Source organism: Panthera leo, chromosome A2, assembly GCF_018350215.1.
Source record: "Panthera leo isolate Ple1 chromosome A2, P.leo_Ple1_pat1.1, whole genome shotgun sequence".
Classification (NCBI taxonomy): domain Eukaryota; kingdom Metazoa; phylum Chordata; class Mammalia; order Carnivora; family Felidae; genus Panthera; species Panthera leo.
In genome coordinates, this window is record NC_056680.1 from 83903924 (window position 1) to 83924966 (window position 21043).

At 35.6% G+C, this 21043-nt stretch overlaps 1 protein-coding gene and 1 pseudogene across 1 annotated transcript in view; one reads left to right on the forward strand and one right to left on the reverse strand.

The window, feature by feature from the left end:
- LOC122213157 overlaps positions 1–3203 on the reverse strand; it is a 30443-nt pseudogene extending 27240 nt beyond the window's left edge.
- Positions 3204–8140: 4937 nt separating this feature from the next.
- The window catches only part of CD36 (CD36 molecule), a 53545-nt gene continuing 40642 nt past the window's right edge, over positions 8141–21043 (forward strand). Inside the window, exon 1 of the mRNA XM_042916493.1 lies at positions 8141–8219. The gene's annotated coding sequence lies outside the window, so the exon portion shown is untranslated. The remainder of the gene's footprint in view (positions 8220–21043) is intronic.

Consider the following 21043-nt stretch of genomic DNA (forward strand, 5'->3'; position numbering starts at 1 on the left):
ACTCTTTCCAGGAGAAAAATACCTTGAACTATTTCTAGATAACATACTTACAGTGTTAATTCTTGATTTTATAAAAAGTATTCTCTTTTACACATGGCCTTTGATTTGTTCGTATGGAGACGGATCTAGCTTTTATACTACACTACGGAACCCTCCCTCCATTTTACCCACTTGATATAGTCACCTTTCTTGATAGTATTGACTATCTACCTTCATGTTACAAATTTTCTTAAAAGGAGAGCCACAAGTTTGGAATGACTGCTTTCTTTCTGGTAAAATTTATTTTTTCCTGGTGATGATAATCGCCTCCTAAAATCCTGTCATCCTCCTGACCCAATACTAACTTCACCCCCACCCCCACCATCCCCAAGGCCTATGACATAATTCTTATCCTAGAACTTCTTTTAAATTTCTTCCTGGAAATTCCTTTTGTCTCTTGGTTGTCAGACAAGCTATATTCTCCATCCTCTGTCTTCTGATTTCTTTATTTACCTCCTTACTTTGGTGGAGTTTCTGTTCTGGGAGTTCTTTGAACTCCTTAGGAAAGGATAAAAGACAAGTAAAATTTGGGAACTTGCAGATATTAAAATGTCTTTATGCTCCTTCTTGAAAACATGTTTGCATATAGAATTACAGTTGGAAATCCTTTTCCCTCAGATTTTTAAAGAGATTGCTCACATGTCTCCTAAATTCCCAGTGTTCTGACTTGGTGTGACGTTACTCCCAAGTCCCCCGGGAGGCTTTTAAGATCTTCTGTTATTCTTGATACTCTGCAAGCATGTGAAGACAGACAGGTAGGACAATGGCCTGTGGCCATTTCAATCCACCGTGCTAAACTGGCTGACTTCTTGTACTCTGGAGACTTAGATCCTTCAATTCTGGATAACACTCATGCATTCTATCCTTACCCACCCCCCCCCGCCTTTTTTTTCTGGTTTTATTTTTCTTTCCCTGGAAAACCCTTCCTATGAATGTTGGATCTGTTCTGTTCCTCTGATGGTGCTCTTGTGGCTCCTGTACTGATGTCATGCCCGTGATATTCCAAAAGCCCTGCTGACTGTGTTATTTCTACAACCATTGCTTAAATTTTCCTTACTGCTACCTTTTATTTCCCTTTCTATGACTTTATGATTTTCTGTTTCACTAGTTTCATGATGGAGTATCTTCCCTTAGTTGTCTGAACAGAGTAATCACAAAAAAATATTTAGTGTTTTTTTATTCCCTTTTCTTATATTTGTCCTTATTGTCTCCTTGCCTGTTTTAAATACTGTCGTGCATGTCAGAGATCTTCCTCAAATGTTTGGTGATTGTCCATTTATACTTAAAATTGTGGCATATAAATACGAATCTCATTCTAGAGTTTCATTGACCAGTATGAAAGCCACTAGCCACAGGTGGCTATTGAGAACTTGAAATAGACTTACTCCAAACTGAGATGTGCTACAACAGTAAAACAAAAACCAGACTTGTAAGTCTTTGTATATAAAAAAAGTAAAATATCTCCTTAATAATTTTATCTCAATTATTATAATACATTATAATAATGATAATATAATTAATATATTAACACATAATTTATATATATAGATTATTATTATATTAAAAGGATAGTATTTATGATATTGGGCTAAATGATATATTAATATTAAAATTAATATCACTCATTTATTTATGCTTTTAATGTGGCTAGTGAAGATTTCAAAAGTATATATAACATGAGGCTCACATTCTGCTTTTATTGGACAGTGTCCCTCTAGAGGGATCAAGTAAGCTTCTGGTCATTTTATTTTCCTCCCTCATTACCCACTTCTACTAGGAAGTAATGTAATGTGTTCTCTTGGACCAGTCAGTTCCCCCAGAAAGAAATCCTGTCATTTCTTGCTCGCTAGAGCTCTGGAAGTGGCAGTAGAAAAAGGAATCAGTATGTGGAATTTCACTTAAACTTATTTCTGAATGGATCTCCCTCATGCCCCTAACTGGGCCTTCTGTTTTTAAATCCAGAGTTCTTTGCTCAATGTTGTCAAAGCAGAAACACCCTACCCTTTAACAGGGTGAGGAAGGAGAGTGCATTGGCTGAGTGGAGTATTTGAAGAGAAGATCTAGGGTTTAGGACTTAGAAAGACAGTCAACCAAGTTAGACCCTGGTTCCCATGGCACGCCATGCTGCTGGTTCATGACCCTTTCTGGAATTATTTAGCAGATCCTTTTTGCTTCATATTGGCTTTCTGTTCTAGGCATAGATGTTGAGAATCTGACATTTTAGGGCCCATTATCATGAGTCAATTTGCTTTTTAAATATTGACATATTTTCTGGATTTTGTCATCTAAATATCTGGGCTGAACACATGTGTTCATGGTTTTGTTTTTTTTTTAATTCTATTACTTTCATTTTAATGAAATTTCAGGTGCATGTGAAAATGGATTCAATCTTCCATGTTTAACCAAGGGTCTTTAAATCACTCATCTTTTCCTTCATTATTTTCTGTCAGATTATGCTCAGGCATTTAAGTTTCCCATAACCTGGTCTAAATATACTTCCCTCTACCTGAATAGGTCAAACCAGGCTTACATTTTCCACATGCCTTTTTTTTTTTTAACCATACCAATGACAGTGCTAAATGCTTTATGTAATTACCTAATTTTATATTCTGAGAACCCCACTTCCTTCTACTTATTTATATTCAACTAATCTTCTAGGGAAGATTAAGGATCTGTGAGTTCTGTGAACATACTCTTAGGACTTCATTGTTTCCTTGATTGTTTCCTACATTTTACAGTTTTTATAATATGATGAAATGATATTGTGAGATATTAATCCACATGATTTTATCCCTCTACCCTCTTCCTTCTCTTTGAACTGCAAAATAGGAAGCTGCAAATTGGGGAAGGACCTTGAGTGAAGACAAGAAATAGACTTTATGTGAATATTCAGTGTTAATAAAGATATGAAAAGCAGTTATGATCAAACTGACACATTGTTCTCAACATTATTTCAAAGTAGCGCAAAGGGCACTACACTTGAATAGAGGTGGGAACAAAGGAGCTTAGATGTGGAGGAATCCCAGAGAGCTACTGTGGTCTGCCTTGCCGCAGACACATTCCTAAAGGCAAGCTTTCTCACCTCCATCCCCACAGGCGAATATGAGGATCTCAGAGCTGAGGCATGCCTCAGAGAGAACAGCCTCCGAAAACACTGTGTCCATCATGGCTCCAGAGCAGTGGTGTATAATAGGCTGTGTGTGATGTGTAGGCAGCTATGTTTAGAAACAGATTCACAGAGCTCTTGGGGCCCTATCACTCTGCTCAAGGCCCTACACAGTTGCATAAGTAAACTAAGGAAAACAGGGCCATTACCTGCCAAGTGCTCATGACCAGGATAGGGAAAGCCACAGCCACCAGTTTAGAGAGGGTATTCTGTGTTCTAATCTCTTCGTCCGTTTTTTGTTTTTTTTTTTTTTTGGTAAAAACATGCTTCTGATAAGATTATCATTTCACAAAGTAAATACAATGTGATAGTGCAAGAAATAAAAACTGTGATGTGATTATTTAAAAAGTCAACCAACACACATCAATGCTACATCACCTGCCCTGCAATCAGATTCTGGAGATAAGTGCAGTGACTTTGGAAAGGACTCACTAGAAAGAACTTTGCTTGTATGTAGCCCAAAGGAGGAAGGGGCACAAGATACCCTTTCAGTGGTATTTAAAACTAGATTTGAATAATTATTTGTCCAGTTGTCTCATTCTAGGAGCTTACCCATATATCTGACACTTATTGTGGGTTTAAACATTGAGCTAGGTATAGTTCAGAGAAAGAGGAGTCCAGTCCCTGCCTCCAGGGAGTTTGGGAGTTACCTATTTGATAGAAGGAAGCAAGACTTGGCTTCCTATTACCTAATCCAGTTGAGCAATAAACAGGGAGAGACTCCAGGATAAAGTGCCTGACAGAGGTCAGAGTAGGGGGTGCATGTGAGAGAGTGTCCTGTCCTCACATAGCCTCTGTGTCTTGTAAGGAGAGCCTTGACATGAATCTGACCAGAAGGCTTTATATTTGAGTGGCATCTGTAGGAGTAGATTTTAAAATGAGTAATCTGGGATTGGGAAAAGACTTCTAAAGTGGGGGAAATAAAGGATATAAGAGGATAATCAGTGCTTCTAGAAAGCCAATTTCCCTGACTTAATGCTATGATCTAGACTTTACAATTTCAAGAATGTTTTACTGTCAAAAATAGAAGGACTGAGAAATTTTTATTTAAAAACATTTTTTTTTCCTCTGCTTTTAAGTGGAAACACATCTACTGCATTTAATTTCTTTATATAGGAATGCATCATTGAAGTTTTTATCTTCTGTGAATCAGTATTTGTACAACCTTAGGTTTCTTGTTTCCCGAGGCATGAATATGACTGTTTGCTTTCTTTAAAGCCTAACATTCATAGTAAGAGGATATGTTTTATCCAGAGTAAGACATACACAAATATACTAAGATCTTCTTAAAATTTACTTAATACAACAAAGAGATCTCTAAGTGTCATAAGCATGTACCTTTTGATATGTTCAGCCTGATTAGTTTTAGATTTAAAAATCATTAAATGCTTCCAAAGTTATATATACACCTTAACTTTCAGTCTTCATTATTTTCAAATCAAATCAATGAATCAAATTAAATTGGTATGCTTACCAATTTATTGGTATGTCAACATATTTACTCTCATTTTCTAAATTTAAATGACCTTCCACTATCTGTGAAGGTATGGAAACACCAAAGATGTTATAAAATGTATCCAGTATGTTGTTACTCTTTTTTCAGCATTAAGTAAAATTTGGGGGCTTTGAGGAAGAATTTTTAGTTCCTTCTTGGACTTATTTATGCAAAGTTATAATTCTTGGCAGCTTAATACAAATTGCTTTTGAATTTTAAGAAGAAACCACATCTTTCCCCTAACAATGCCTGAACTTAGCAGGCATCCAATTAATTTGAAATTAATTTCCTCTAATCTTATTTTGATGTTGCTGGCAACAACTTTTTATATTTTCTTCCTTGAGGTCACTAGCTTTTTGGTAGAAATTGCTCTTTTTAAAGATGGAGAAATACCTTCTGCCTTTAACCTTTCTCTGTGTTGGCCAATACATGGTAGTCAGTCTCTGACTTATGCTTGCGGAAGAAGCTGGAAATATTAATCCCTCTGTGAAGCTTGGCATCTCTCCTGCTGAAACTTCCCCCTCTGTATGTCCTCCACTGTGCCATAAACCTTCCATTAAGCCACCTATTATATTACTATAATAACTTTTCTGTATGTCTATCTCTCACTCCATGAAGATAAGTTTTATTTACCTTCATAAACTCTGGACCCAGAAATACCCAGTGCCAAGAGAAATAGTTTAATAAGAAATTTCTTTACATTCTTATTTAATGTAACTATAATCTCTATATAAGAGTGATGAAAATAATTTTAAAACCTCAGGGTAGCATAGCAAAATGTGTCTGCTGAGAGCTTTATATTGGCAAAAGGTAAAGATTTAGATCTGGGCAAGGAAATGTTTGTATGTGACCATGTATCCTTATGTCTTCCTACTAATCTTTGCTATTGCTTGTTGTATGGATGCATAAACTCAAGGTCATCCATTTCATACTGATGCTGAAAATTTTAGCATTTATATAATTTTCTTAGTTTTCCTTGTGTTATCTCCTCTGTAAAAATGTGGCTCATAATACCCAATTAGAGAATTTTTTGTGGACTTAAATAATGACAAATGGAAGCATTTAGTATGACACCTGGCCCATGGTATAATGTTAACAAATAAGTCTTCTCCCTTACTCTTTCCTAGAACTTTTCAAAGTGTTCTATGTGAAAGGGAAGAAATAGAATATATTAATCAAGTAGAAAATTTTTATTTTCATATTTAATAACTAAATTTAAATTATGTTGAAGATGTTTAAATATTTAAAATAAATTTGAGAAGTCCAAAGAGCAGGAACCAGAATAGCTTTAAAAAATCAACTTCACTCTAGTGATAGTATCTAGTTCATGGCAATCAAAAAGAGGTAAAAGTTATTCTAATTATCCAGGAATTGAACTTTAAATTGGTGAGCATTGCTAAAGAGGAACAAAGAATAATGACATATACACAAAACGAAAGCAATGCTTTAGCAAATATCAAACCAGAACCTAGAAGAAGATATGTGACAAGAGGTAAAAACTAAGAAAACAGAAGCATAAGGAGAAAAAGAAAGCAATGTTTTTTTGAAAACCATTAGGGCAATGTAGAATAAGCATTTCCAGTTCTCTGGGTCTCTGTGACCTCTTTTGCTCAATTATCAGGACCAGATGATTCCTAAGATTCCTTCAATTTCTGCAGTATAAAGGTCATGAACAGAGGGAAGAAATGTGTCATGCGTAGAAGTGGGTGAAAGGTCTTTGAACTAAGAGTAACAGCTATTTATATCTGAGTAAATGTGGATGTTCTGGGAGCCTAGGAAACTCTGTTATCTTCTACTGTAGAATCTTTCTATAGAATTGTCCTCTGTATGTGAGGTGTGTCCCCAGAATGTGAGCTCCTTGCAGGGAGGTGTTGCTAACCTAACCAAGCTGATTTGAATACATTCTATTATTGGTTTATCTTAGTAAATATTGGTAGCTTTCAACAACTAACAGCAGGGAGAGCTATAAATCTCCTTCTTAAAACAGACAAAGTGAAAGCTCTCTCAAATTGGCTTCTAACTGAAGCAGATGAGCAGCAAGCAGGAACTCAACCTGTTGCCCATGCTCCACGAAGCTTTCATGTTCTGTACTTTTCAGTGTCTCAGTAGTCCTTACGTGGACAATTCAAAGGCATATGCTTAACATGCTAACCATGGAATTCAGCTAACAATACCGTCATAGTCAGACAATGGGGAATGCCCCCAAATCAAAAGCTACACAATGGGCCATTTCTCAACTGAGCCTTAGGCATCTGGGCTTGGTGGGTTTTTATAGCCTGTGATGTAAGAGTAGGGAGTTAGCCATATTTCTAGCCAACTCATAAATCTTTGAAGCCATTCATTTCACCACTGGGAACCTCATTATTATTTTTTATGGAAAGTTTCAGATTTTACGAAATAAAGGTAATTAAATTACAGATTTTGATTACATGGTAAATAGCTCTAGAATGAATGTTCACAACCAGGGTAGCACCCCACTTTAGAAGGTGGATTAAAAGTGTTCAGTACTCACACATTGTATTTATTCTCTTTTGTTTGTTTCAAGTTTTTGTTTAAATTCTAGTTAACATAGAGTGCACACATTGTATTTTATATGGAAATATTTGTAATGCATTGCAGAAAAACTCATGGTAGGAAACATGCTTTCTTCCTCTTTGTGGCAGAGTTCTTGGAACACAGTGGTCACATGATAAATCTTCACCAAATATGTGTATGTATAAGGATGCATATCATCAACAGTAATCCCCAGGAAATTACTGCCTAAATGATGGGAGAAAAATCATATTTTCTTGTCTAATTTAGCTTATATTATAATGGCTCGATTTATTTTTGGAGTGTCTTTACTTTTTTATTCTAATGAGTTGCAAAAATAAGAGTACACCCACCAAATATTGCTATCTTAGTCCTCTTACATGGCAAAAGAATGTCATAACCATTGTAGACCCCAAGCTGTTGATTTTGCAATGCCCTCACCAAGAAGCCTCTTCTCTCCAGCTTTTACAAACTAGAATATTCATTGATGCTTTGATTCTTCTCCTAAGAGAAGTGTGCATGTTTTTATCAGGTTCCTATAACAAAGACACAGGATGAAAAGAGTCAAGGGAACCGCTCTAAGAAAATAAGTAGGAATATCCCTGGAGAGGGATCTGCTTCTGTGTTCTTTTAAACGTCACAGCGTAATTGTTTCTTTCTATCCTTTTTTTTTTTTTTTTTTTTTTTTTAAAGAAAGAACCAGGGTGAGGAGCAGCTCACTTGCAAGCTGGGGAAGTTGGCAAACACTGGCGGCAGAGCCTAACTTTGGTTTAGAAATCATACTGCCTCAGTGGAGTGTCACTCAAAACTCCACAGCCATTCTTGGATACTTGAAGGTGGGGCTCACAGCAGTCAGCAGTGATTTGACCCAGCACTTGGGGCAAACACAACCACAGTAATCAGTGTTAATTCCATTGTCTTCCAACCAGCATTTTGCAAGTGAGTTAATACTGGAGGATTTGCACTTTCTCATCGGACTTCAAACTGGTAATTATGCTTATGTAATCCCTGTGAAGTTTTCTACCCTAACAACATAGGATGCAAGACTGGTTCCTCTAATACTAAAATCTTACTTTGATCTGGTTTTTTGCTTTCTTCTTATCCAGTTTAAGCTCTACCTGCATTTCTCTCTTCTCTCGGGCAGTATTTGAGATACAGACCTACAGGCACCCTGTCCCCAGCTTTTTGATAAGAAGTTGTATCTAAAAGAAAATAGAAGGAGTTGTAACTTTACCATGTATGATCTTGCCAGTAATAAATACAATACTAAGTGATAAGAGGGTATTAAAAAATACTCAGAAGTATTGAAACCCTCCAACAAACGTGATTATATACATGCAGCAGTGGAGGAGTATCTTAACAGAGCAACAACATACTAAAGGACAAATTCATGCACGGTTCTTTTATTCTTAAGAATATCTATGCCCAGGGAGACTGTTAAACTGCAGATGAATTTTTATAATTGCCTGAAGAGGCAATTGTAATATAATTATGCAAGTTTTGGACTCTCTTATATGAAGATTGTAACGCAGAGTGGGTGTCTTCCCAGTCTTGAAGAAGAATCTATCCTTTCCCATTTAGCATCAACAGTAATCAGTAGTTATCACAGGCAGAGTTTCTACTGCTGAAATTCCTGGTATGTCTCCAGTCAACAGGTGGCTTCCTGGGACTTGTATGAGAGGTGATATGTCAACTTTATTTTACATTCAGGTTACAGAACTCTATCATCATATTGTATACCTGGCAGGTTACTGAATCTTTGATGCAACAGCTAACAGGATACAGGAAGTAATGTTACAAAATTTACCATTAAATTAGAACCAGTTTTCAATTTGTACATCATTCCTCCAATGTTTTTCCTGGTAAGAGCTAGCCACATGGAATGATAATGGGAGGCAGGTATTAGAATTAGGTAAAATTTTACAGATTCCAGACCTAATCATTTTACTGTTCACATATAACCATTTCTAGTAATGGTGTTTTATTCTGACCTGCATTGTGATACAGTATTCTATAGGAACAAATGATATCTGTCTGTGTGCCTTAACTCTCTTTCACTTTGATTATCTCAAATAGTTGGAAAGTAAGCCCTGTGAATTAAGAGCTCTAGAGGCAGTGGTTTGCCTCTGTGGGTACTGTGTGAAGACAGGAGACTGGGGGAGAGTGTTTGACATAGACAGGGGCGGGAAATGCTAATATTACCTCATTCAAAGAATTCCTAACCTTCCTTGTACCTCAGACCTATACAATTCTATTTGATGTTTGGGTGGTTAATTATTCAAGCATTCTAGACAAGCCATAATTAAACATTTCAATATAAAATCACAAGCAATTACTGATCTATAATTATGTATGCTACCTAAGTATAAATAATTAGAAAACAAAAAAATTGAAATGACCTGCTGTGTGGTAATGCTGCTAAACAGATATATTTTTTTACACTAAAAGGCAAGGACTTTATGAATGCTGGCATTATGTAAATGACTTTGTCTTTAGAAAGTTGGATTGTGCGTGGTATCTTGTCTGTTTACTCAAACATTTGCCTGCTCAACACATACTAGGTATTGATCATTTTCTGTACCTAATTTCATCCACTTAGCACTTTAACAATCAATTCCCTATCACAAATATTATTTGATAAATTAAATGGATATCAACACAGGGACATTTTATAGCAGGTCACTGCTCTATTGGGTCATCAGGGAATCTTCCACTGAGTCTGGTACCACAAGTTTTCATATTTCTCCCTTAAGGATGATGAAAGATCAGTGGATTCCTAAGTATCTGAAGTCTGTGGAGCCTTGGGTTGCTTAGAAACAGTGAATATGGGCTTGCTATGGCAACCCAATTTATCAGTGAATGAAAAGCCAGTTTAGCTGGCATTGTGCCACCTCTCCATACTTTGATGGTAAGAATATTCAGATCAGATCCTCTATTGTATCAGTATTTTTTATTATTTATAAATAAAACTATATTTATTAGCAATTTACATATTTATATATTTATTTACCAATTACAAATTACCAAATTTTGACATAGGAACTCACAGTTTATAATGGATAGCAACTACACGAAAATCAAGCTGAAACTTACTATGTAACGTTAGTATACACTTCAAATTTGTTACGTCTGCTGGTTATTACCCCATTGCCTAACTTTTTTATACAGGATTTTCATTAAATTAAAAGCATGAGAAAGCAAGACTAGTAAAGTATATTATTTATGTGATAAAAAAGTTTCTGTAAATTTGACTTAAATTTATAGATTGTTTTTATGGAATTATTAATCTATCTATGTAATGTAGTATATTTTAGTGATATTTTCATTTTATATTCACTCTTTGTTTGCATATAAATAGAATAAATGTGGTTTACCATATTTTTAAAAATCTTATGCTTTAAGTAATATACCATGTAATCTGACACACAAAATGTATTAGAGAATTAATTTATTTGAAAAACACACCTTTTTAATAATGGAAAAGATTTTAGAGTCTGACTCTCATCCTCAGTTTGAGGATTTGCTCCTTGGAGTACATTTTCAACTATTTTGCCCTTTCTGATTTAAGACAATTTTTCCGATTTTAATGACACCTTTTAATTTTTTTTTTTTACATATTCATGCTTTATAAGACCATAACCTCTGCACCTCTTCACATGTAGGTGTTGTATTTATCTTATCTGCCTATTGACTCAAACTCTTGTATGTTTGTCACAGTCTGTGGCGGAGGCAGGGCTGGCAGCCTCTCCTGAGACAAAAATGCTACCAGGTTCTACTTACTGTCCTTTTCTCCTGGGTTTTGGCATTTATGCATTTTGTTTTGATATTTAAGAGTTCATAGTCATAGTATGAAAAGTTCTCTTGAGAGTAAAAAAAAAAAAAAAAAAAAGTCCATCTCAGGTTGCCATGGGATAAGGAAGGACACATTTGGTGATATTTTCGATTTTTTCTTTGTACTTTATTCATTTTTACAGACATCTGAAATTGATCAGTGTTTGGAATCCTCTAGCATGTCTCTTTAGCTGAGCGATGCCCCTCTTAAAGATAAGTCTCGTGTCACAGATGGTAACAAGTACAAAGACAGAACTTAAACGGAAACAGAACTTCAGCCATTTTTCTTGAACTAACTGCTATCAGAACATAAAGGCCAATCCTCAGAGGTGCTTAAGTTTCTAGTGACTGGGCCATACTAACACTCTTGACAATTTTGAAGTCAGATAAAGACCCACTGTCTTTTAACAAAATAAATGAGCAGTCCAGAATAAACCCTCTAAACAACCCAGAGGAATCAAACTATTAGCAAGGGATCGCATCAATTGATTTATAAAAAAAGATGGTCATGTAAAAAATTAGACGGTAGTGTATTACTATTCAGAAGACTTGGCGAAAATTTGATAGGCAAAATAATACACCACAACCACTTATAATGATCTACCTTTAATACCGAATCATGGTTTTTGGTGTGAATTATTTTAACAAATTTTAGGAATCTTCATTTTAATAAATATGTCTATTCCTTGATGTGGATACAGAAACACAGTTAGTATATTAGATCATTTAAAATGTTTGGGGGGGGCACCTGGATGGCTCAGTCCATTGAGCGTCAGACTCTTGATGCTCAGGTCATAATCCCAGGGGTATGGGATTGAGTCCTGCATGGGGCTAAGTGTGGGGCCTGCTTAAGACTCTCTATCTCCCTCTGCCCCTGTCCTCCACTCATGCTGTCTCAAAAATAAAAATAAACATTAAAATGTTTGGGAAAAGGTTATTTTGTAGGAGCATGTCATTCATCCTTGTATTGTACTTACTCAAGAAGTATCTGAAGAATGACAGAATCCTTTGTAAGAATGGTTTTCAGTTTTTAAAAAAATGGCCCTGACTGAGCCACCCAGGCACCCCAAGAATATTTGCTAATGTGAAAGAATCAGACTATTTGTTTAATACATGCAGATTTTTGCTTAAAGCAGACCACACCTGTTCTTTGTTGCACTTCATGCCCAGTGTCTACTAAATATAAAAAGGCATACATAGAAAATAACCATTCCTTTTAAACTTGATATCAGACAACATGGAGAACCAAAGATAACCTTCTCTCCTACCAAATTATATAATATACCCATGTTTCTTTTTGATCTATCCTGTGATATCTATAGTATAGGTTCTTCATTATCTATTCAATGTGTATTTTAGCATCTATTATGTGTCTGGCACTATTTTAAAATCTGGGATATAAAAATCGCTACCAACACAGTTCCCAATGAGTACATTATAGGGAGCTTCATTGTCACCTGCACCCTTGCAACTCCTGAATGAACTGAGCTTTTTATGACATATTTTATGAGTATAACACTAAAGAGTTCTGGACATATGTAGAAGAAAATATAGTTACATGGTATTTTATATGTGTTTAATATTATACTAATATCTCTGTTACATATAGTGTAAAAAACCATATTTCTGTCCTTGATTCTTTTTTTTAGAGGTCTCCTGATTGTGTTTCTTTTTTTTTTTTTTTTTTTACATTTTATTTATTTTTGAGAGAGAGACAGAGCACAAGCAGGGGAGGGGCAGAGAGAGAGAGAGAGAGAGAGAGAGAGAGAGAGAGAGAGAGAGAGAGACAGGAGACAGACAGACAGAGACAGAATCTGAAGCAGGCTCCAGGCTCTGAGCTGTCAGCACAGAGCCTGACGCAGGCCTTAAACTCACAGACAGCAAGATCATGACCTGAGCCGAAGTTGGACGCCCCTCCTGATTGTGTTTCTTGATGACACTTAATGAACAAGAACTTTGGTTAGATATTTTATTTGTGTAAATGAGCAGTGATCTAAGATCCACATTTTACATAGAATATTGTGTTTTCAACTGAAACTAGCTGACTCAATAGAGGGATTTTAGGGAGTCCACATAATTGACAACTCCAGAGTTAGTACTTTAATTTTTTTTTTATTTTTTAATTTTTATTTATTTATTTATTTTTTTAGGAAGAGAGAGGAAGAGGAGCAGGGAGAGAGAATCCTGAGCAGGCTGCACAGAGTCTGACATTGGGCTCAATGCCATGACCCTGGGATCATGACCTGAGCCCAAATCAAGAATTGGCACTCAAGGACTGAGCCACCCAGGTGCCCCCAGTGTTAGTACTCTTTAGGCATAGTTGGATCAAACTTGTTGGCTCTTTCTCCTTAACTTTCTCTCTTCCACTTGTTTGGGTGTTGGCTTTGACCCAGACTGACCTACCCTGAGTTTTTAAAAGTCCCCCAGCAGGAAGAATATGTGTTTTCCTTATTCTTCTACATAGAAGATGGGGATGGCGTTGGGGGGGGGGGGGTAGATAATAGTAGAAAGACTGATTCATACCAATGTTGAGCAAAGGACCTTTTGTGAGTCCTGAGGGAAAATGCATGTTCTTGTAACACTCCTTACTTAATCAAAGGAAAATTTTAAACAGAGCATTGGCATTCTTAGAGGCAATGTCTCTAGAATCAAAACCTTTATAAATCAAAATATGGAGGCAGTTTTTGAATCTTCTGTACTCAGTATGGAAGGACATCTCTAAATGCTGAGTCAGTCACTCATGGTTTCTAGATCACAAGTCACTCCTCCCTATACAAAAGGGACTAAGGTTCTAGGGTGTGAAGTCCCTGAAGAAACGTCACTATCTTGGGGTGCCTGGGTGGCTCAGTCATTAATCGTCTGACTTTGGCTCAGGTCATGATCTCACGGTTTGTGAGTATGAGCCCCACGTCAGGCTCTGTGCAGACAGCTTGGAGCCTGGACCCTGCTTTGGATTCTGTGTCTCCTTGTCTCTCTGCCCCTCCCCAACTTGTGCTCTCTCTATGTCTCTCAAAAAATAAGTAAGTAAAAAAATTTTTTTTTAATTAAAAAAAAAGAAACATTACTCTCTTTCTTTCCTCTGGGAAATTCTCAGGCATAGTGAAAAATCCCTTAAATAATCAACTAAATTCATTGTGTTCCATCTTTAAAGATTGAAGCCAATTCCCTCAAACACATCTTAGTACTTATTTAATGGACTTAAAAACAAAAAACAAAAGACATTGTTCTCATTTTTAATTGTATTTGCATAGGATCGGATGAATATTGAAAGAGTGATACATATGATGGTAGAATATTATATCCTAGAGATAAAAAGCTTCCCAAGTAATGGATTTGCACCAAAAGACTTAAAAAGAAGATCACACTGTATTTTTTTTCCATAACCTGGCTGACATAACAGACAAGCCAGAGAAAGTTTAGTAAATAGCATAAATGTAATTTAATATTCATTTTTTGAGTTTCTTGAAGAATTTAAATATTTCCTACTATACAGAATAGTAAATGCAAGGCTAATAGAATCAGTTGCAGAATATGATGAAGTTTTGACTAGAATACTTTTTGGTAATATTTTGATACCTGTAATTGTACATTGAACTGCCACTGGAGGCTGGACGCCTTTCAAAACAGAAATATCTGTTAAGTGGATGATGTAAGCATGTTTGTAAAAGGAGTGAAGGACCAAATGAATTCATGGTTTCTGCTGATTTAGGGATAGATATGCTTTTGTAAATGCAATTGCAATAAGTCATGTGAATGCAACTCCAAATTTACATATCCCAAATCATGTACCCTTTTGAGAGCATACTAGAAAGATAAAAATGAAATGTCAAATAGTCAAATAGAAATCAATCAGGACAGATACACATAGGGTAACCAAGGAAGAAAAGAAGCATGTGAAAGAGAGGAGTCTATACGGAGCCTTACTATAAAAACAGTATTTTGTGACATGCCTCTTTATAACATAGGAAACACTGTAATCGTTTTTAATTTTGAGTTAATTCATGAAATGGTATGGTTTTACATGCTTTTATGGACTTACTTCACCTCCCAATTTTACTCACAGTAGCCTTCTTTTCTCCAGCCTACTGTGATGACCCAGTTTTCCCTGTGGAGTTGTAGAAAATGAGAGGAAAAACAGGCCTAGCAACATTCCTGGATCATATCCAGAAAATGTTCTTTAGTCCTTGGAACACACGGGGATGCTGCTTCAAGCCTTGTACATGCAATTTGGGAAAACAAGAATATTCTCAGCATTCACCCTGAACAGGAAAGCACTGTGCTCTTAACAAAAGGAGCATCACAGAGTCCACTGAAACCCACTCAGATAATATAAGCACTCCAATTCACATACGTACCTTTACCCATGAACTGGAGGCACCGTGGAGGAGGATACTTTGTTTACCTAAATAACACAACCGAGAGACCTTGGGCCCTAATAGCCAAGAAAACAGTTGTGTCCCAGTTGTCCTGAGGACAAGTGAGCTAATCAAGCAGAGCAGAACTAGCAGGACTAGTTCAGTCATGTATGAGGGACATTCTGTAGCAATTCAGACTCCATAACCTACTATTGGTTCCTTGAATCACAACCTCAGAACAAAAGACAAGAGTGACATTCAGGAATCTGAAAGGGATGGTCATGATAAACAGGTTTTGAGTCCTTGGTTGCTTGCTGGCGAGCTCAAGGATGACCGATAATTGCAGAGACGGTGCTGATGCTGCCTGAACCCACCTAAACCTACCCTAGTACAGTTACCACAAGGTCAATTCCTTTATCAGTTCCCTTGTCAGTGCCCTATATTGCAAAGCAAGGTTTAATGCTGCTGCGAAAGTTGCTGCTAAAGTAATGAAGTTTAATAGGCAAGTCAAACTTCTTTATGATTCAAAACTGAAGTATGGAGATCACAAAGGGAAGGTTTCACTCTACCTCTGATATGTTGCAATTTCTTTCATGTAAGCAGGTACCCAGCAATCACAGAGACACATAGAGGACAGTTTCAGGATTCTGACATTTTAGAATTATTCTGAATTCATCTATCTGTCTCATGCAACATAGAGTGCTGGTGTACCACTTTTTATTCTGTCTGGATTCTAATGTTTATGGCATCTGGAATATGCCCATTGAAATATGTAAAGAAAGTGATTGAAATGATCCATAACATTTCCGGGTAAACATTTATTTCTGAAAATTTTACATGTATATATTTTCAATGTTTTTGTTTGTTTTTCTTACAAACAACGTGAGGCTTTATTCAAACAGAAAAATACATTTAAAGTAAAATGTTCCCTCTTGGAATCCTATGGGTTCTTTGAAATTTTAAGAATTTATTTCAAGTTCTTCCAAGGAGTTCATTTGATAAGTAACACTCTAAACCAAACTTGCTGGTCTCTTTGAAGACAGAAAACTCAGGCTCATTGAAGGGCAAACCCTTCCCTTAAGCCCACTAAGAACCAACCTGGGCAATGATGGTCCGCAAACTGTTTTATGTTTCTTTAAAATGCCGGGTCACTCAGATGCAGGGTTTATCCCACTTCAAACAAACAGAAAAAGAAAGGTATTGGGAATATAGTTTTTCCTGTGTAGTGATTTTTTAAATAAATTATTATTGTATAACATGTTTCTTAGAAACCTTTTTTTTTCTATCTTTAAAAAGAAACCTAATTAGGTCGGTCTCCTTCTATGTCCCTGAAGGAGAGTGTGTGTGGGTGCATGCACGCGTGAGTGCACGCACACGTGCATACAGTATGTATACCTAAGTCTTGTAGGAATCTGATGTCCAAGTGTGTATCTTTAAACTTAAGGTAACAGGTTGTCAGATGACACGTATGTCCATATAATTAGGTTTTTCATTGTCTCTAGTGTGATTAGCATGTCTCCATTAAATGGAATAAAATCACTTTGAGTCTCATTATCCATCTTTTTTCTTTGATTAAATGTATTTTGTTTTTATACATTCATCACACACTTCAGCTTTTTACTGGTGTTTAAACAGAGTTAAAAAACCTGATATTTTAGGATTTTAAAGTACATCCTTTTGATCAAGCCATGAGCTAAAGCAAATGTAAACTGATGTCCCTAACCCCTCTTAAAATTATTTTATTTATTTAATTTTTAAGACCCCACTTCAGGGAGTATCTTAGGTTACTTTTCTTAATGATAAAATTTGTTTTGATTTTTTTTTTGTATTTCAATTGAATAGTTTTTTTTTTTTTTACATTTTTCCTGTCCTGTGAAATTTCAAATTCATTGATTATATTTTTCCTTAACCTTTTTAAATTTGGCATTTGTTAACTAACTTCTTGTTTTCTTTATTGATTATTGTGCTTTTTTTCCTACTATTTCACCATGCCATGTTTTCAGGCCTTGTTATCACTTTACCTGAATATTTCTGGTTTTCCCCCAAATAATATCCTATCAACTGTATGAATACAAATTACCCTGACAACTATGCTGATCATACCATGTCCTTATGTTTCGTAGTATAATTTAAATGTTGACTTACTCTACTTCCCCTTAGAGAGTTGAGTCAGCTTTGCAGTGTTCAAGTAAAGATTAGGTCTGTCAACATTTTTAGATGGCCTGTGAAATTTACATATTGATTTGGCCCTGCCCACGTGAGCACTGTCCACATATACAGAGGTGCTCTCTGTTAAATCTCTTTCACACACAGCTCCTACTATGGCTTCTATTAAACATATGGGTAAGTTTATTTTATAATTTTAATTCAGTATGTTTGCTTGTGTCCTGTGTTTCAATTTATTAGATCACATGGTTTAAGTCTAAACTTTAGTTACCCTGATATCCTATGTTTTACCTTTATTAATGTCCTTGAAATTCTCTTTTAAAGGCCATCTTAGAAGCCTGTATTTTAGTCTCTCAAGTTTTACTGGCATTACATTATACTGTTATATCTTAGTTATGTACATATATATTTATTTATTTTTGTTCCTGCATGTTAAGTCCTTCCTCACCATAGAAAAGAGGTAAAGCATGCCATTGATTTCATACTTTCACAAATAAACAAGGTAGCAATTGAAAATGATAGATGTTTATACACACACACACGTGTGTATACATGTGCATAAATATGTGCATATGTATGTGCACATCAATCTCTATGGTTAGTTATCCCCAAGGATTAAAGTGAGAAAACAAATTTTACTTACAGTTTGACACTGGTAACTAATGTTTTGAGATAGTTTACACATCTTTAGAAGGATTTAATTTCAAAATAATTCTGTTACTACTTACAGAATATGTTCACTGTTGATTCTTTGTTATGATTAGATATCATTTTCCTCTCAGTGTAACATCAATTTATTTAAAATTGTTACTCAATTTGTACAAAGGTGTTGAGAAAAGTATATAAAATTAGGTATTGTTCAAGAACTTTTTATCTGCTTTTTTTCTTTCAGAAAAGAGTATAGGCTCTTCACTTAGTCTCTCTGGGTTTTAATCCTTGATTTGGCACATACTAGCTTTGTGACCTACTCTAGTTGTCTAAGGAGCCCAACGGGTGGTATGATAGGTCAGCAAGTAACACAGGTGAAATACTTAGTTCAACAACTGACAGATAGTAAGCCTCCAGTATGCGTCAACCCCCTTATTATATCATTATCATAATTTGTAAGTCATTGCTTATCCATACAGTCCACAAATGCAATGTATATTATATCAAGATTCTTTTTTTCATTTCCTGAACTGTAAAAAAAAAAAAAAAAAATCACTTAAAAAGTTCCATCTCCTAACAGAAATGCATACAGATTTAAATTAGGTAAACCTAACATGTGATTTGATCTGCAGCTTGAGGGTGTGGATGGACTCTGTATGATGATCCTCTTTGGCAAGAAAGAAAATCAGAAATACAATGACTGTGTGTTACTTACTGAGTTCACAAATCCTGCTGTTACTAATAATGTGATCAGAACTCAGGCCATGTGACCCTTCTTCTAGAACTCTTACAATTCATCTGTCATCTGCTTCTCAAATATGTTGCAATATTTGTCATTCAATTTACTTTACTCTTCCTCTTTTACTTCGTAAGTGTTAAATTCCATGAATCAGCTTCTCTAAAAAATACTGTTACAAAGGATTTTGTAAACCATACAAATGCTAAAAGAAGTTTTATTATATTTAATACTTCTGAAGTAAAGAGAGCCTTTGAAAGCATGACACTATATTTAAAACGAAATTACTGTGAAAGTTAATGGCATACAAGTTTTAAATTGTAGTAATATAATAATACAATGAAAATAGTAAAAAAAAAAATTTTTTTGTCAAATGCAGAAGGCTGGTTGGTTCCTTACCAATTAACAAAGAAAGGACAAACAAATTTAAAGAAAAAAAAGATGAACAAGGATATTATCACGAGTATTTTAAAATATAAATGGCTAATATACTTGGGAAAATAGGTACAACTTCATTCAATTGAATATTTACCAATAAAAAAGTACTTGTTAGAAACTTAAAGTTCAGTATAAAACAGTGTAGACAGGCATTCTCACACATTGTTAGTACACACTAACAATTTCACTTACTGCTGTTTATTGGTGTTCTAGAACAGGTAAACAAAACTATGTATGCATGCAATGATATTGTAATAGTGTCATACAGTGACAGCTGAGAACTACACTTGTGGTGAGCACAGCATAACATAGATGTTGAATCACCATGTCATACACCTGAAACTAACTTCGTGTGTCAGCTATACTCAAAAATTTTAAAAACTACATAGGAATTTTTAGCATTTTTTGGCAAGATCAAAGAACTGGAAATAAAACTATGTCCATTAAATAGGAGATTGGTTATTTAAAAGACAATACACCTGTTAGTATGGAATATTTTTCAATGATGGAAAAAGCACATTAACTCTATCCAAAACATGAGAATATCTCCAACGCACATAATAGGAGAAGAGTCAAGTTTCAGAAAGTATCATTTGGTGTATGAATGATCCCATATACATAAGAGGGGTAGGGGAGAATTTTATAATTTTCAATACTTTTTTATTTGTCCATATTAGTTTAATAAAGTCCCTAAAATAAACATTTGCTTAATGGCTAATCATCACCATAGCAAGTATTTACTAACTATACATATGAATCCTTTATATTCTCACTGTCAGTCTTTACAACAGATTAGATCCATGGTAACTAAGAGAGGGGAAGTAGTTAGCAACCTTAACACACTTTAGGAAGTGACGAATTCCAAAGCCACACTCTGCTCCATTGACTTTCCAAGCAGATGCTCTTCATCCCAATCAAACCATTGAATATTTGTGGTACGGACAGCCAACATAGTAACATCTGACTTCTGGCCATTCTCGCTCCATTTTAGGTATTATTATGGTTATGACAGTTGTTGCATGTGTCCATTTACTTAACCGGTTACCAGCTATGAGCCTGGCCTGCACTCTGGGGATTCAGCAGTGAGCCAACCAAATGTCCCCCTCCTCATGGAGACAACATTCTAGCAGATGCAAAAACAGGACCAAACAGATAGCCCAGTAGATGGCTGATGGTGCTATGTAATCTGAAGAAAATAAACCAGAAGGGAGAAAAGAATGGAAGGGGCTTGACTTTGAGTGTCTAGTAATCAGGCTCCTGTCAACTGCCCTCACTTAGTTCATATTATGACCTTCTTAGTTTTGCCCACTTTTTTACTAAAAAAAGAAAAATAAGAGTAGTCATTGAACTCCCAACCCCCACTCAATACAACCATTGCCAGTAACATCAGGATTCACTTGTCTGTCTGGGTCCAAACCCTATGTGGTCTCTCGCAAAAGAAAGGTTCCCAAAAAACTGTGTCTAAGCTGACTTCATTATGTTGAAAGTTTTATCCTTCATTATACTAGATGTATGTAGTGCTGCAGTGGATTTACATAAGGCAAGGGGTACACTCATATAAAATATATCTCTTCAAAATACTGTGGGTATGTAAGCTTTATAAAATGAAAACCTCAACATTCTTTACTCGGAAATGG